Genomic DNA, 19063 nt, shown 5'->3' on the forward strand with positions numbered 1-19063 from the left:
ATTGCCATAATATCTAGCCACTGAAGCAGGTTTAGGGAGATCCTTTTTTGTAATTCAGTGGACAATTGTTAGCTATTAGCTGGAAATATGCTAATGGATCTAATAGGAATAAAATAAGAAAGGATTCCATGGAAATGGTTCAAACTATCACATTTAATAGGCAGTGATAATCCTTCTGTAGTTTTTTTAATCACTGTCAACTCCTAGAGAAGTAATATTTTTCCCTGTCAAATTTCATAGATTAGAAATGTCTTAAAATTGTAATTTCCAATAAATTTATATAGACTTTTTCATAGGAATGCATATATTGCTATGAGTACTCAATTAGAAAGTTTTTAAAAGGAAAAATACATTAAAGTAGAGCCTTCTAAGACACAGTATTCATGGAATCACTCAGTGGAAAGAGTCTTGCTTATGGTACCTTGAAAAATGTTCTGTCAGAAGAAAATATTGTATTTAAGACAGAGATTAAGAGAATGGTAGTCTTCAGAGAGAAAGCAAAAAGTGTGGTGGTTTTGTGTTTGGTTGGAGGTTTTTATTTTGAAAGGCTCAAAAGTACAACTGCTATGGTGGAAAGAGATAGCTGCTGTATCCTAGCAATATTTTGTGACCATTAGGAAAGGCTGAGGAATACAGGTTGGGGTTTGCTGTGGCTGTCCTTTGTCTGAAAGATGCTGTGGTCCTGCTCAAGGGGTGCTTGACAGGGAGTGTGTTTGTGGGACACTCTGGTTGTCTGCATCTTTTAGGGTCAGCTTTGCACTGTCCTCGCTCTCTCACCTGCTCTGCGCCTTTTCCTGTCTCATGTGGTGGTTGGGGTTGATGTCAGAGAGGCAGCAAGTGCAGTTGTGTTATGTCTGTAAGAGTTGTCCCTCTGCTGAGTCAGTCACCTTTGGAGAGAGAACTGGAACAAATATATAACTGGAAGAAACCATCATGAGTTCAAGTTGCTTTTGTATAATTTCAGTTGCTTTTCATCATTTTCAGGATGGCGTTTTAGGAGCAATCTTTTTGTTGCTTATGCAATAAAAGCCTCGTTCAGGAAACCCATGCTTCAATAGGGTTTAGATAAGTAGATAAAGAAGCTTCAACTTTTTGAAAGTGAGATTTCCCCCCTAGATGGAGCGCAGCCATGTTAATAATTCCTGTTCAGCATCTCTGGTGTAGAGTACTTGGGGAGGTGGTAGTTGGTTGGAGGGGGGCTTTTGGTGTTTTGTTTTGGGTTTGGTTTATAGGTTTTTTTACTTATTAGGCCAGGTAATGTGATTAAGAAAATGTGATTAAGATTTTCAGCACTGCAAATCTTCCTTTTGGTCAAATTACTTGAAATCTCTCTTCTTAAAATGGAAGTTTTTATGTCAACTGAAGTCTGGCACTTTGACAGTTATTAGAATGTGAAGTAATGATTTATTAATTTCTAATGACAAACAAAACATTTTCATTAGCTCTTGATTGCATTGTGGAAAGTCGAAGGATAATCCCTAATATCATTCTACTGAGACTTATATTTCCAGGTATCATTAAATATTAAGAATTGACTCCAAGTACATCAATATTAGGAATCACTTTGCACAACTTTTATGTTTCACTCTTCTTGCAGGTTGGTAATTGGAGTATTTAACCTTACTCTTCCTCACTTTATTAGAAAATGCTATTTTTTTAACAATTAAAAATACTAAAGCAGATCAAGCAGTTATTTTGACAAAGAGCTTGAAACATCCATGCCTAAATTCCACAAATAAAAAGGCCAGCTAAATTATCACCCCGAGCAGATTTTCTCAGGGACCTCAGTCAACCTTTGTAAAGGATAATTACACTGGCGTTTTAACATGGGGCAAAGGAAATGATAAAATTAGGGCATAAGACACACTGGTCCTATTTCGAGAACACAGGAGAATAATTGGTAAGGGATTTTTACTGCTGTTTTGTTATAGAGAGGGGTTTTTTTTACTTTCACATGTTTGGATATTTTTTTCAAACTCTTAAGCTTTGTGTTTAGTGGCATGAATCTCAGCAGAGATCTCCCAATGTATTAATAGTATGTTTTTGAAGTTGTGGATGTTTGTGGGCGTTTGAACTCTGCAGTTTCAGTCATCTCTCCCCTCAGTGACTCTTCTTATATTCTGCCTTACCTTCTTTGCAAAAGAATATTTAAAATTAATCTGAAAATTAAAAAAAAAAATAATATAATCTTGTTTATACTTTTTAAGGTCTCCTGTGATTAATTTAAAACTCAAAATTATTTTTCCAGGAGTGGTTCCCTGCAAAATACAGGCATGAATTCATAGTTCTGTTTTGGTTTATTTTTCAGGATTTGTTTGACAGAATTTCACCTAACACTCTATCCAAACCCGCTAGCTTCACTTAATTTGAGCCCCAAATTACATCATTCGACCCTAGGAGAAGTTTCCTCCATTTCAACAAATCGAGCCCAAGTTTGTGTGACAGTGGATAGATGAGGTGAGCTGATGAGGGTCTGGGAGGCATTGCAATCAGAGTGGCAGGTGAGGCAGCTCTCAGTGAATGGATTTGAAGGACTAAATGTGAGGTTTTGGAAAGGAGGAATTGTTGTAGTGGATTACAGCCAAAGTCCGTCATGAAAATATCTAAAGTTTGTCAGTAGCTATCAGAAAACACATTAGAGGAAGGTGTATGGAAATCATGCAATCAAAATCAAGCTGTGTGAAAAGAATTCTATCAATTAAGTCTAGATCTGTTTCACAAAATCTGTGCTTCCTAAAGATTTTTGTTGGTAATCTTAGCCCACTACAGTTTATTGTGGTATAATTGAATTGTACACACATTACCGACCGGTATGAGTTTTCTTTTCCCATTTTTCCCCCAGCTGTGGATTAATGCAGTTAGACAATACATTCCCTGTGAACTATGAGTTATCTGTCAGCAGATACTGAGAATAAGATGAAGAGCAAGGACTATTTTTAGTGTAATCAAGCAGCTTAATTGAGTTTGAGATATTTGCTTTGAGTTAGATACAGTGGCAGGAAAAAATTGTAGAGAAAGCTGAACCTGCATGTACTAAAATTTGCCCTCAATATGGATGCTCTTACAAGGACTGGATAGCTGCAGAGGACTCACTTACATTGTAAAAATATACATGATTCATTTCAATTGGTCTTTTAAGTTTTTAAAATCACATTTGTCCTCTTGCTGCACTGTTTTTGCCAGTGTAAAGATCATAGGTTTTATTTGATTATATTTTGGTAATCTGTTAAATGAGACTGGGTCACCTTGCACCATGCAACATTTCACTTCACTGCTAAAACTTAATGCCATCTTTTTATCTTTCACTGAGTGGATGTCAGAGGACACAACATTAATATAAGACAGGCATCTCTAATATTTCATGAATGGCCTTTAAAAAAAATCCTCAAAAAACAAACCTAGGAAGTAAAAATTGACACTAGGGTAGTGAATTTAGTCACCTTTCTCAAATGTTGAATGGTTTTCCATTTATGTATCTCGTCTTTTACAAGACCTATTCTTTGTCAGGTAAGGCTACTAAAAAGCACAAGTGGTTTCCTTAGATTGAATGTATTGTTTTCCTCATGGGATAGAGGGATTGAAAGATTTCCATGAAAAATTGTTCAAAACCTGAAGATAATATCCCAAAATAAGACCTGTAGGATTGCTCTTTAGTGGATTGGAGTTCACTGTTAAAAGCTGAAAGACCTGGGACTTGGTGCCTTTATAATTTATTTTTTTTTTTGTTTACTTTACTTTCAGTTCCTTAAAAATTAGTTTATACTTTCCAGCTCTATAGGGATGTCAGGTAGGCTAAATCAGGACCTGATAAAGCATTCTGTAAAAGTGGATGATACTATCCACTTTTCCAGTAAATTATGGAGTATTTGCCTCCTTTTTTTGTATGTGTTTGTCAAATGTGCTATTCCAGAATCACGTGGCAATATATAGAGGTGTGAATAGCCATGCGTATATTTATGCTTTTTTTATGTTACATGTTTACAAATTTATTTAGATGTATCAAAATGTTGGGTTATGTACAGCTTTTGTAGCAGTATCTTCATGCTAATTTTTATATATGGTAAAAATACTTAATGCTTACCTGCTAAGACATGTGAGGGTGATGTATTTTTTGCATTCTCTGATACTTAGTGGTAGGAGAACTCTTGTAAAATTCTGAATATAATTTCTAATCCTTAACTGGACTAATTGTGCCATTAGATTAAAGCATTAGAGAAAGGGATGGCTATGGTGGTGTGCAGGACTTTAACAGAAATAATCATCTTATAGTCCAGATCCTGTACTGAGAGGAGACGTTCATGTTTCCACTCTAAATACACATGTCCAGAACTTGATTAAGGTACTAGTGAAAATTACTATCTAGTTTATATGTAATAGTTTGGAAAAAAAAGAGTGGAAGAGACTTCTAGGATCATCAGCCCAGTAATCTATTCCTGCAGAAAGCATGCTATATAATTTTTTTCCCTAAATTTGTTGGGTTCCATAAATTTATGGGGCTTTATGCTTAATATTGATTATCTCCACAACATTTATTTTTTATTTGGCAAAAAATCAGTGTTAATTTCACTTATATTAGCACAGTAGAAAATTCAGCTAGATATACTGGTTAGGTAAACAGTTTGATGAGATTAATTAATCCCTAGTTTCTAAAATAAGTGCTCAAAGAACTGCCATTTTTTCCCTCCTCACAATTCTGTTGTCATTTCAGTTCAGAACAAATACAGATTTACCCTCAGTATTGCCCACCCCCCCCCCAAATCTGGTTTTAGCATGGTGCTTGATTTCTCTATAAAACATCAGATAAAATAGGTGGCTTTCCAGGCAAATTTTTGTGAACTAATGGTGGCCTTTGCCACAACCAAATGTCACTGTTAAATTTACTCAGCCCTTTAGACTCAATAACTATGTGGGATTTGTTTTGATTATTAATGTGGATTCTTTTTAATTCTCATAAGCAAATGTAGAAATCTCTCACATAGGACAATATGTAGATTTGTGGCAATACTGAGAGGACCTTGGGTCTGTCAGCCAGAGGCTTTATTATGTAATGCTGCATAAATGCTGTATTTTCATCTGTGACAGATATAGGCTTGAACCTGTATTTTTCATGTTACTTAACTGTTTCGGAACATCATGTGTGAGAGAACACATCAAAATGGAAATTGCTTCTAGAGAGGCAGCAATAAATATTGGTTGAGTTTATTGCATTGTTGGGCTCCATGTGTTTCAGGATGTTCTCAATTCTCTTGCCCTAATCAACACAGTAAATACATGCTGCATGTTCTGGTCATCCATTTGTTGGATTAACAATTTGGACCTTGCAGTTTCTACAATATGTTTTGATTCTTTACTATATATAGTCATGGTTATATAAGAGCATCCTTTAACAAAATTACTCTGAAACCTTCTGTCTTTTCCAGATATTCAGAGATGGGGAAATAATGTAAATTCTGTGCATTATATGTATAGGTCACATGTAGGTACTTGAAAATTAGGTAGTTAAACTGAGGAATATCTTTACATTCACGTGCAAGTCTGAATCCCTGTGACACAGAAATTTGTTATCTTCCCACTTAAATATTGAGATGGATTGTGTTTTGTTTTTGTTTACTGTTTAATCTCCAGCAGACATTAAAATAGTTCTTAGTGTATAATTGAAATACATCAATATTTGTGGTTATATATTATGTAAAAAGAAAAAAAAAATACAGAACAACATAGGGCAAATATATCTAATTCTGACAGTTTTGTGCAGGAGCTTTTAGACAAAGTTGCTGGCGTATTGCTTTTATTTCATTAAAGGATTTTGCTTAAGTCACTTCTCCCTTAAAGCCTTTATAAACAAGTAGTATGTGTCCCATTTTTTTATATACTCTCTGCTTTATACCATTGAGTTAGAATAGAGTCATAGTTCCCCACCTTGTCTTTCAAGTCACCATAGTGCTGTCATGGCCATGAAACTTATTCAGTTTTTGGGCCCTTTATTGTGTCAGTGATAGCACTGTGTTTTGTGTGGAGCCTGAGTACCCTTATGAATGACTTTCCAGCACCAGACATAGTATATCCCAATTTTCTATTGTATACTTTCCTCTGTGGATCAATATGGATTTTAATTAACATCCTAACAAAACTATTGTTACGCTCAAAGGTCACTCTCAGTGTGTATGTTGCCAAGAACTTGGTCTTCAGCAAGTCCGTATCACACCAGACACTGTCAAGAACAACCATAACTGAAATAGCTTTTCATTTATCTTGAGGCAAAGGCACTTTTTTCCCTTTCTTTCTTCTTCAGTAGATATGCACAGAAGTTTGCTAACTGGGGGGAAGGAACTGCAAATCTACTATAAATATCAGAGGTGACTTGATAGAGAATCTTGGAAGAAATTTCCACCATACTTGGAATGCAGTGACACTGTTTCATTCAACTGCTTTTCCACATTGCATTACATTAATAATCGCCTTGCAGGTTTCTTGGCAGATGAAGAGAAAGGGAAAGTTGGAGGATGATTTTGAATGAATGAGGATGAAGATGACCTGTTAGCGTTAAAGCTTGTATGAGGTAGTCGGAACACGAAGAGCTGTGAAGTAGGTCAGTACTTTTGTCTTCTTTTTACATCAGTTGTTAGGCTGAACTGCTTTTACAAATATTTAGCTTATATTCACACATAGCACTGGTATTTCTGTGTCTCCTCCTTGACTGTACACTATATGAGATTATTTTCAGCTGTTTTATCCCTTCTGTCATGTAGTTTTTGAAATCTCTTGCGCTAATAAGCATCTGATAGATCTCACCAGGAGTCTTGGCTTTATCTTTAGTCTTCCTTCATTCTAACAATTCTGCCTACAGTACATACTGTTCACAGGGTAGATCCGCATATTGCTGTTCAGCTGCCAGGCTCTTGAGTAATAAACCCTGCATTTCAATTCTGAATGAGTGTAAATTATAATTTTAGGAGTGTTGTTCCTCTGACAGAAGACAGAGTCCAATGCCACATCCTTGACAATGGGTGAAGACTGCACAGCAGTCTGGAAAATAAGTTTATCCCTGATCAGTTACTTTCAGAAATTACACCTTATCTGATAGTTCTTTCTTCAAGCAGAAGAGCTTTAATAGTGCTGGTACTTTGGTTTAGAAACTTGGACATTTGGTCCACAATACCATTTCTTTCCAAGTTTCTGTAACGGTTATGCTAAATAAACAAGTTAGCATTCAACATAATTTCAAGTGATAAACAACCAACCTGATAATGTTCCTATTACTTAATCCAGTTAGACTTTGAGGTGTTTGGTGCTGTTACTTAGACTTGAGAAGTTGAATGCAGTACTGAGCAAAGAGAGAAGACACATTTTCTTTTGATGTTCAGTTGTCCAAATATTGCATTATTGTTATTTGCCCTATTAAGCAAAGAGGTACATTTGATGCTTCTTATCTTTTTCCTTTCTGAAACTGAAATAGGTGCCCTATTCCTCCCATGTTACAGTACCCAGCAATTCCAGGATTTTCACTTGTATTTTTTCAGGCTTGCAACTAATGTTTCCCACTATGAAGACACAGATAGCTTAATATATACAGTGGCAATGGGAAGGAACCCCCCCCATTAAATAAATTGTAATGTTAAACTCCCATTCAATAAATTATAGTATTAATAATATTGTTAATTATTGTTATCTATTAATTTTGTTCTATATGTGTTTTCTGGTAGCGCTTTAAAAATTGCCATCAGTTACCTGCCTTGATTAAAGAAAGTAGTGATACTGCCATGTTATAAGTGTCCTTTTCAGTATCTGCATTATTGTTGTCATTAAATCCATTATTCTCGAGAATAAAACTTTTCAATTGCTCAATTACTTAGAACTTATACTTTTGCTTAATAAGTTGTCCTTTATTGGATATTACTGTCAGCTCTGCTGTATCTGGTAAAAATACTGCATATACACCATCACATGCTTAGATGTCATTTTATTAGGAGCTGCTGCCTCAGCAGAATGAGAATATTAATCTAAAAGAAGTGTATTTTTTTCCAAGCAACATAAACAAATCTATCCTACTTAGAGCTGCAGTGTCAATATTTTATACTGCCTGTGTAGACTTATTCATTGTAGTTTTTGGCATATGGGAGAACTCTGAAGATTCCAATTCTGGCCTTTCATTTTAGGCAGTTCAGGGAATTTCCGGCCCTTATCTGAGATGTTTTTCCAGTCCCTGAGTAGTTTTCACATATAATAAATGTACATCCTGAAATACCCAGTGTTGCACTGAACATTGACTCCTTGGTGACGTGGAGAGTAGGCACTCCTCTAAGTTAGTTTCATTCAGAACAAAAGCTTTAGCAATTAAATTTTGTCCAGTATTCTAGAGACTGTCTACAACTGCTGAAGCTTTTTGAGCTTTGACCTTAGCTTGCAGATCTTCCACTGCTGGAAGAGAAAAAAAGAAAATATCTACCTGGGAAGGAAAGAGAGTTTGCTGAGAATTTTTAGCAAAAGACAGAGACAGCTTAAGACCCATTTTAGTCAATTCTCGGTTCCTTTCAATACTAAAAAGTTGTAAAGAATTATTTGGTAGGTACTTTTTAGCTTTATTATTTCTATTTAGATAACATCATTGTAGGGTCATTATGACAGAAATATTATCACTCATACCATAGAAAATATGAAGAGTTTCTGATGCAAATACTAGCAAAGAGATGTAACATTGGTTGCATTGTCCAGGATTTTCATTAGAAACAGTTTGTTTGTCTATAGATCACCAGTTCTTTACATGTGTTCCTCATTCCAGAGCTCATTCCATAGCATGAAAATACCCATTGTGTATCTGGTAGAGCTGGTCAGTGACAGCCTCATTGTGAAATCAGCTCCTCCAGTTAACTTCTTGCCTAGGTTTGTTGTTTCTGCTCTCTAGAATGCAACACCTTTAGCCTTTGAAAGTAAGTGACCGTCCTTTCCATCAGACTATTTTTGCCTTCAGTAATGTCCACTAAATTGCCCTGGTTGTCTTTCTCAATCCAAGAACATTCTAAATCTTCTTCTCCCTGGTTTCAATTCCAACAGCAGTCACGTGTTTTGCTGTATCACACGCGTGTAGAGAACAGCATTTTTTAAATCCTGGAATAATTTCATACCCACCTTCAACTGAATTTCTTAAAAATTGAGAGATGTATCCTGTATTCAGAGACAGTTGATATCTAAAGCACCTGACTACCTTTCTGTTTTGCTGGCACCTTTGTCCTGCAGATGTAAAATTTCAGTTGCTTGTTTGTTATTTTAGGAAGTCAGAGTTGGTTGGGCACCATATTTGCTCTGTGTATTTTTGGAGGAGTGTTGTACTTAGCTTCCACTCACTGTATGACAGTGTATGCAGTGAGGCTTAATCACCTGACATGCACATGAGATCTCCACTTTATTCTCTATCTTTCTCCAAGATGAGACCTCCTCATCACTCCTGCAGATAACCTGTTGGAGGGATATATCAAAGGCACAAGGGAGGATAGCACAAAGGTGAAGGCCATGATATTACCATTTGTCTGTAGTCTTATCACCTCTTGTAAAGCAATTATCATTGTGTCAGTGACAATCCTGGCATGTGAGGGAAAGTTTTCATTAGTTTATCTCTTTCCCTAATGGCAGCCCACTGCAGTAGCAGCAAAAGTCATTTTGCTGACTTGGCTTTACCCAAAGGTATTTGCTTTAGTTAGATGATCCACCTGTCACTGATTCTAGAGACCTCAAACCAGAATTATCTGGTAAAATGTGGGCATGAAGAATGCCTAGGTCTAGGTTGAAGCTAGATTTATTAGTTATATTAAAGTTACTTCAGGGATATTTTTTTGCAGGAGAATTACTTTATCTTTTTTTGTAAATACCTTAATGAATAGGAAAACAAATGTGGGTGTTTTCCAAAGAAGATACTAATACTTTGGAATGTAAATGTTGTAATGAAAGGAGATATTAGTTCTGGGGAACAGCATTTTAGTCTCTCAATGCAGTAGCTACAGCAGTTGATTCTTGTAACCTCTGAAAATTAAGAAAAGGGAAATTGTTGAAAAGTGTGTCTAGAGAGCTCTAGTGTAATTCTAAGATATTCTAGAATTTTGGAATAATAATTTTAGAAAGAACACTTCTATTTCTCAGGTTAATAGAAAAGCAAAGAAAAAACCTAAAATACCACACAAATCTGTGATGACCTTGATAATTAGCATTTATAGATCCAAGTGCAAAGGCAGACAGTTCTAAAATGAGTGCCACTAAGGCAGACTCTTCACAGGATTTATTTTAGTTCTTGAATTTTTTCTCTTTTATATGGATTGCTTCAAATGATGAGAGAAATTGGAAATAACTTTGTTATTCAGTAGCCAGGTATTTCATCCTGTCTAGAAGAAATAGAAATGATGACAATATTTATGTTACCGTAAGTAACATAAATTACCATAAGTAACATAAATATTGTCGTACCTTACTCTGGCTCCTTACAAACCTACCCCTTATGTAATGCTGTGATTTACCAGGGCAGTAACCAAACTGAAGTTATTAATGTAGTTGTCTTTAGGAATAATGGGGATTAGAGTAAAAGGAGAAACATTTCTGTTCATGAAATAAATTAAACTTAAGACTCTATCATATGTATTGATTATCAAAATACATGTTCAGATATTTCTGTAGTTCATACAACCGAAACATCTTAATAAGATAGTGAAATAAGTACTCTGTAGCTGTTATTTCCACTCACCAAAATACTACCAATGGAAGAGACTGAAGCAAATTTAAACTTCTAGACTACCTTCCTCTCTCAAATCTGATGGCTATCATGCTTTTCTCTTGGTATCATTCTTTAGGTGGCTTGTTCTAGTGCCCTTTTCTAGGAATTCTGAAGCTGACCTTGTTCTTTAACACAAGTATTTAATAAAATAATCAGTCCATGTTAAAAGAAAATAATCTCATATGGACTGTAAAGGAGATGTGTTTACTATTTAATGTTAAGGCAAGAGAGACATTCTTTGTCCATGCTGGAATCAAAACATGTTATTTGAAAGATTTGCAGAACTTGATTTTGCAGTGCTTGTTTCTTGCAAAAGTCCAGTTACATCCTGGGGAAGGTGCAGTCTTTAACCATTAGTTTTTTTCTCTCAAATGGAAGTTGAAGAAAAATACCACCGACAAACTGAAGAAAATATTAACCTAAGGTATTCTGCTTTGTACTGAAGCGTATTGAAACTCCCATCTCCCATCTCAAGTGGGAAAGGTTGTCTCCAGTGGTTGGACAGGTATTAGGAGTTAAATGGGGTGAATTTTTTAAAAAGTTGCATTTGCTTATATCCCTAGTTTTAGACAAGTGCTCTTTGTAAGGGCGTAAATTTTTTTCCAAATTGAGAATGCAATAGGAGTTCATAAAAGTTAGTTATCATACTGTTACTGATGCAGAGTTACCATAAATCACAGTCTGGGAGTGATCCTATATTAACAGTTCACTTCACTATTAACAGACAGAATTTATGTTGGCAAGGTTTGTGCACCTTCACCAAGATTCTACTCAGCTTAGTTATTGCATCTTATCAATCACATAAGAATATATTTAATTTCATAGTGGTGACTTGCCACTATATTTCCTTGTTCATGATAGTTTAGCCAGACAGAGAAAATTAACAGTGGTGGCTAATATGCATGTATATATGTGCTTGTGTATATGTGTCACTATATAATTATATATATATCTCCACAGTTAGATATTTACACGTGTGTATGCACATATCTATGAGTATCTGTACATATCTGCATGTCAGAGCATCAAATGTATAAAAATCCATACAGTAGGTTATGCATGAAACCTGTTAATTGCAATATATTACTGGTTTTAGGAAAGCTTTACTAGTGTTAAAACCAAAATCTACTATCAACAGTCAGTATCACTAGTCCTTCCCCCCTCCTCAGGAGTTTAGTGCTTAATGGGATTCTTTTGGCTTTGAAATTGAAGAATTTTATTAGTTGCTAAAGCTATTCAGTAAGAGGGTATTTCAAAAAGAAACGTAAATTGCAAAATGCAGTGGGACACTTACTGAACTGTTGGTATTGTTTTGTCAAAAAATGATTTAAAATGAACTAGAAAATTGCCGAACCATCAAAGTATGGGATGTGGGAAAGTTTAATATATTAAAGAAACACTATCATGAGAAGAAGAAGTGCAGTTTTAAAAATGATATTTTAAGAAATTCACTTTTATAGAGAATAGGGCAAAATCATAATCTTTTATGAGCCCAATAAAGACTACCTAGCTACTGCCACTTGATGCAATACTTTTCTTATTGAACTTAGGGAAAAAATGTACTACAGAGGACTTTTTTGTGCAATATAGATTTAGTTAGCTTTTTAACTTAAAAATGGAAGAATGGTGAGACTATCCTTTGGATACCAGGATGATGCACAATGCCCTGGACCAACATGTGCATGCAGCAGTGTTCATACAGGCAGGGCTGGTGGCTCTGCAGCCAAGGTCCTTAGATTTGACAGGCTGCTGTTGCACTGGCTTTACTGACAACCTATGTAGTTTGGTAGGGGACTGAAGTTGCATAGGATATTAATTGTTAAAGAAAGTTACTTTAGGCTCAATTTCTTTCTGCAAGTATCTGGGTGTGATGTAAAAGTTCAAAATTTCAGATCCTTGAAGTTAATGCTGTGAAGCTGATGAGATGAAAGAAATCCGTAACTCATCTTTTGCAGCTCTGCAGTCATGAAACTTTGAGGATGGTGACTTAATTGAGCTTTGCAAATTAAAATCACAAATGAGCCCACTAGAAAACAGCAGTAATGGTTAAAGGAAAAGGCACCTCTGAATTTCATGTGGACCATGTATCATAGCCTACAGAAATTACATATGAAGTATCTGGAGACAGTAGCTCAGCATTGAACATCTTCAGACTCAGACAGTTATTGAAGACTGTGTACTGACATGAGAGTGGACTGGTCTAATCTAAAATCCATTAGGCTGCCAGATTTATCATTAAATCAGGAAATACACCTCTTTGGTCCATAGACTGGTGTAATGCATGCATGGCAAAGTGATGTGGAGGAACCTCTCACTGCCATGAAGATATTTATCATAATACTAGAGAAAATACTGAAGGCTCTCATGTAACATGCAGCAGAGACAACAGTCTTAATGTTCCTGTCCCCTAAAATTTTCCAAGGAAAAGAGATTGCAAATACTTTTGGAAGCAGCAGGAACAAGGGGAATGGCTTTCCCTCCATCTCTTTGTCCTTCCCAAGAATATACCAACCTCTTAGTAAAGAATTTTATTGTGCCTTCTACAGAAACCTTTACCGTCTTTAATTTGCAAAATTTCTCTCTGTTTCAAATAGTTTTTCTAGGAAGCGGTGGTTTATACACGGCCTGTTATATCCCTTTGCCATGTGTGAGGCTTTAAACATATTTGCATGTGCTACTATATTTCTAGATCTTTACCTGAGCAGGCATTTATGAAAAGAGTGAATTTTTAGAAAGAAATACTACACCTATGTATGCACTTTGTATTAGGACAAGTTCTCAGAATATTTCATGAACAATCACCTGACTCAAAATGTATTCTAGTGCACATCATTTAATTGTGTGTGTAAGCAGAAGGCTGGCAAGATCCAGAAAAAACATTTAAAAACCTTTCAAAAAGTAGAATAGTGTTTTATCCAGGTAGCTTCCTGATGTCACTTTTTTGGATAGCTGAGTAATTGCAACGGGGCTGGTTAGTGATACTGGTGATGTTGGTGGGGTTATGGGCTGTTATCTGAAGGTAAAGGGATAGATAAGAGGATGTACTTTTTATCAATTAATGCCTGTCTGCATTTTTTCAAGGGCTTATAAAGCAAAAGAAAGAGTTTTTGCTATGGGTTTGGTCAATGCAAAGCTCAAGATCTCTTAAAATTGAGTCTGAACTTAGGCTGTAAACATTATTTCTGTTATTAGAAATAATAGAATATCAGACAGCTGAAGCAGTGAAAACTTTTCTAATTATTTATGCCATATATGTTAACATATTGCTCCATTTTGATATGGCCTCTGATCAGTAGGGTTGAATTGCAGTGGACCTTACTTGCATACAAATACCTACTTTCTACATCTTTAAATATCAAAGTTTCAACATAATTATCACTTTCAGGCTTATTACAAGGGCTCATCTTTGTGGCTTATGCATCTGCTGCTGTACACTATTACAGCCCAATGGGTCTGCAAGGTACTATGGCTTAGTACTTTTTCTTTTCAGTTTGTCTTGTCTTGCTTAAGCTCTGGGTGAAGGAGGGGCATGTGGACAATGACACTGGCTTAACTCATAAAGTCAAGGTAATTTGATTGTGTGGCTGAGGGTTATCAAGGCAAATCAGTGCAACAGTTGTCAAGACAAGATCTATCAAAGGACAGGCATTCTTGAAGTAACTTTCTGAGCTTTTTTTTAAAATTTGGTTTACTATTTTTGCATTATATTTAAAGGCATGTGTGGCAATGCTTTGGTAGATCACTGAACTGTCACTGGGGGAAAATGAAGGAAGAGGGTAGAGTCTCCCCTCTGTCTCCTTTTTCTGTGCCTGTCTAAAACCTTATTTGCCTACCTTAGGTGTTTTTGTCAACCAATACAGAACCCACTGCTGGTGGTATCACACACTACACAGCAGAAACAGCCTGTCTTATTCCTGCTTAGCACTGGATTCACACCCTGCAAAGAGTTCTAGTTGAAATCTGGCCTTGGAGAGCTGGCCTTCTCAGTTGGGGTGGCAGGGAGGGCTAACAGTTTCCTTGGCTGGAAGGCATCAAATTGAATAAACAGAAAACGGGGGCCTGGAGAGTGGGAAAGCTCTTGATGGTGATTAGTTGTCATCCTGCTTGTCAGAACAAATGAAGAAGAGGAGCACAATGTTTGCACTGTTTGAACAAGCCTCAGAGAGCAAATTAGATGGTAAATGTGATCATAATTTGCCTGCCTTTCTTGAAACTCCCATGGTGCTATTAGTGGTTTTCTTTTTTCAGTAAGAGAGCTATAACAAATACATACTTCTGTGGAAACTGAAGTGTACCGAGGTTGTTTACAGGGTGGTGTGCAAAAATTTCTGTGCTTTAGTGATAATGTTTACTGTATCTACATGTTGCAGGCTGGTGCAAGGTGTGTAATGCCAATGGAAAACATAATATATTTCATATTGCACATGATATGGAAAAAAAAAAGATGTAGATAGCTATCTATACACATATATATTTGATATGTATGCACATACAAAATAAGCTTGTGCCTGAGCTTTATGTTGCACTTGGTTGAGTACTTTTGATAAACCAATTATGGTATTTTTGGAAAGACAGCTGGAATGTAAATTCTTCTGTCCTATTATCCTGTGATAATGTGCAGTGGCATCTGTGCCCCTTGCTGAACTGTTGGCACATCTAAGATGACCACAAATGTTACTAAATAAGAAAATCAGCACTTCTGTGTTCTCTGTATATAGAAATGCGGAATAACCTGTAGCATTTAGATAATGAGTTTGGGGTGGAGATGTAGAAATGCTACTTACAGTTTATTTTACACATGAAAGTATTTCACACATAGCAGAAATCGTTAGTGTAAACAAGTATCAATTAAGAGAACAAGTATGAGCATTGTTCGAGAATGAGGTAAAAGCTGTGATGTGAAAGACTCTCTTAGGCAAAGACAGATGACTGACAGTGAAAAGATTTAAAGTATTTCGATTGCCTTGCAATGAAATCTGAACCTGTGGAAACTAATAAAATTTGACTGAGCTTAATTAGAGCCCTATAGGTAGCAAAAAACCTTGTTTAGGAACCAAGCACTTGAACTGTCATATCTGTGTAGTTACCCAGCCAGACGGAAGAACATCAGACTGCATTCAAAGTCAGAATTTTCCTTAATATATTGCAAAAATAAATAAGCTAAACTAAACTAAACTAAAATGTAATAATAATTGTGAATGCACTGTATCATTAGGACATAAAACATAATGGCAGGGGAATGTAAAGGAGAGCATATTTATTTTTATCTCTTTATAAAATCATTTTAATACACCAGATAGCCCAGACTGGTCTTGCTGCTCTCTATTAAATTACACTTGCCTATGCTTCGCTCTTCTTCATCTTTTTAATCCAACTTGGTGAGGACTCACTGGTACGATACTCTACAAAAGGGCCAAGACCAGAGTGTCAGCATTGCCCAACATAAAAAAAAGAAACTGTGTCCTAAAGTAAAGGAAATGGAGTTCGTTCTTGCTGGCTCTGGCTTGCCGTGGTGTGAAGAGCTTTAGGAATTACAGTGATTCTTGGAGTTTCCTGTAGAAATGTGCCTTGTTCCACATCATCTCCAGCAAAGCTCTGTCATGGACGTAGATATTCTCTATTGATCTGCTAGGCCTACTTCAGGCAGAAACATGCACTTTTTTTTGTTCCTGTGGATTTTGGATGAGCTCAGAGCAGAGCAGTCGAATAAATGAAGTGTTTTGCTTCAGTCAGTCACTGAACAGTGCCAGCTATTGTATTGTGAAGTACAAGTTGGTAAGAATATTCTTTGGTGGCTAATGCAGTTTTTACCAATATACTGAAGTTAATATACTGAAGTTCCAATGAATCAAATTATGTATATAGTACAGCTGGCAACATACTAGTGTATTCCATATTAGTAATGCACAGCAACAAGCAATTACATTTCATTTTTCTTTATTGACTATTTGAGGCTTTAAAATATTAATTCAGCAAGTTAATGTCTCCTTTTTGTTATTTTTAAAGGTATGAGTACTTAGCAGGCTCATACACTAATGATTTTTAAGCTGTAATAGAAAGCACATAGGATATGAACAGTGATGTGAAATAGATTAATTAAAATCAATGTTATTTCAATGCATACTAATTGAATTATTAATGCTTGGATCAGGGTTTTCCCCCATTTTGTGATTATTCAGCTTGTTGGCTGATGTATGCATTTCTGTTGATGAAAGCCATTTCTCCATCTTCCTTGGTTGTTTGGTGGTTGTCTTTTTTTTCTTCTCTCCTGTCCCTCATTAAAGGAATATATTACCAATACCAAGTAGGAGATGGGGTCTTACTCACAGTCAATTTAATTTTTACCACACTGTTGTTTTTCCCAGTTTAACACACAGTGTGTTGCAGAAGTAGCCTAAAAACTCTTCAAATGTGCTATGATCAAAAGTGGGGTCAGCTGGCATTGGGAGGGCTGTGGTGTGAGGCTGCAGCTGCAGTTGGGGATGGCTGTCAGAAGCCAAGCCCAGGTGCCCAGTTCTGCCTCTGCAAGCCCACTGCTGCTGGGCTTCCCAGCCCAGTGGCCTGGTGCACTTGGGTGGAGGGAGTGGAAGAGCTGCAGAGAACCTGCTGCCTTGCTCTCGGCTGAGGAAAGCTGCTGTCTTCTCTGCTTCGCTCTGACTGCTATTAATAGCCTTTCCCCCAGGCTACTGGATCATATGATTTCAGTTGAAATAGATTAAAAGTTCCTTTGTTTTGGTGCCAACAATAATGTGATAATTTTTTTTGCCAGTTCTCCAGGGTTTCTGTTTTTGTAACTTGAAGGCATAAACTCAGGGTTCAAGGGAAAGATTGTTATTCCAGTGAATTGAGAGAATGGGATCCCCCATCCCTTCATTTTAACAATTGTATTATTAGATAATAGTCTATTAAAAATGTGTAATTAATCTCTTATTATTTTCTGCAGACAGAACTGGTTTTTGTGTGGTTGTGTTTGAAAAGAGACAGCATCTCTTGGGTTTTTTGGTATGTTTTCAGAAAGTTCAGTGTTTTAACAACCAAAAATAGCTGGTTTTGCAACAATAGTGCAGGTAAAATAAAACAACTTTTTTCCCCCCTCATAATGACTCCTGAAAGTGCAAAACTGTTTGAAAGGATTCCCAGAGTTGAGGATTGTCAGCAGGGCCCTGGCAAATAAGCAATAATATTTCAGACTGCTATGGAAGAGCTATAATCATAATATTGAGACCTTTGGCTAAAACATCTGTGTTAGGAGCTTCCAGTACAGAGCTGTTGCAATACCTCTAGAACATAAATAACGACAGCATGTTGGTATAAGTCTTCAGAGAAGCTAATGCTTTTGAATAGCATTTTTTTATATGTATTATTTGCTGGATTATAGTATAATATCCTGAATTCTCAGATACATCTGAGCTTTAATACTATTCTTTTCTAGCTAGCTTGGATTTGGTCTTCAGTTGAAGGCATTGTAAGTCTCAGTAGTAATGTGTAATGTTCCTGTATTCAGCAGTATCTGTTGTTCTGTCAGCTACATGCAGTTGGGCTTTTTCCTTCCACTGTGAAGCAGCAGTATATATTACTTCAATTGTTTATTATGTCTGCTGCTTATAGCCACTGCATGAACTGGTACTGAGATTTGCATTTCTGTGACACTTTCTGTTGTACTCTGAAACATTACAGATTTGCTATAAACCACAACTTAAATTGGAAGAGTTTCACATCTTTCCTATATTGTGGACCCCAAAACTGGACTCAGTATTCCCGGTGGGATCTCTCAATAGTGGAGCAGAGGGACAGAATTCCCTTAACCTGCTGGCCACATTGCTCTGGGTGTAACTCAGGATGTTGCTTTGGTTGCTGAGCTGCCAAAGTACATTGCCAGATCATGTTGAGGTTTGGCTTAATAATCTTGGAGGTCTTTACCAACCTAAATGCTGCTATGATTCTGTGATTCCTATCAACCAGCATTCTCAAGTCATTCTCCTTGGGGCTGTTTCCATTCCATTCTCTACCCAGTCTGCATTTGTGCTTGGGATTATCCCAATCCACATGCAGGACCTTGCAGCCGCAAGTTGCTGAACTTCATGAGGTTGACATAGTTTCATCTCTCAAAACTGTCAGAGACCCTCTAGATGGCATCCCTTCCTTCCTGCATGTCAGCCACACCCCACAGCTTGGTGTCATCAGCAAACCTGCTGAGGATACCCTCCATCCCATTGTACGTGCTGCTGAAAAAGATGTGAAACCCCGATGGTCCCAATACCAACCCCTGAGGAACACCATCTGGCACTGGTCTCGGTCTCAGTCTCA

General features: G+C 36.6%; 1 protein-coding gene across 4 annotated transcripts in view; it reads left to right on the plus strand.

Annotated features, from left to right (window-relative positions):
• FIGN (fidgetin, microtubule severing factor) overlaps positions 1 to 19063 on the plus strand; it is a 102857-nt gene that overhangs the window by 32896 nt on the left and 50898 nt on the right. Inside the window, exon 1 of one of the 4 annotated variants that reach the window (XM_039701505.1) lies at positions 6561 to 6589. The exons of the other annotated variants lie outside the window; for them this stretch is intronic. The gene's annotated coding sequence lies outside the window, so the exon portion shown is untranslated. Of the gene's footprint in view, positions 1 to 6560; positions 6590 to 19063 lie in introns of those variants that run through there. 4 annotated transcript variants of the gene reach the window in all.

Source organism: Passer montanus, unplaced genomic scaffold (genome assembly GCF_014805655.1).
Source record: "Passer montanus isolate IOZ18808 unplaced genomic scaffold, ASM1480565v1 scaffold1, whole genome shotgun sequence".
In the NCBI taxonomy this organism is placed as follows: domain Eukaryota; kingdom Metazoa; phylum Chordata; class Aves; order Passeriformes; family Passeridae; genus Passer; species Passer montanus.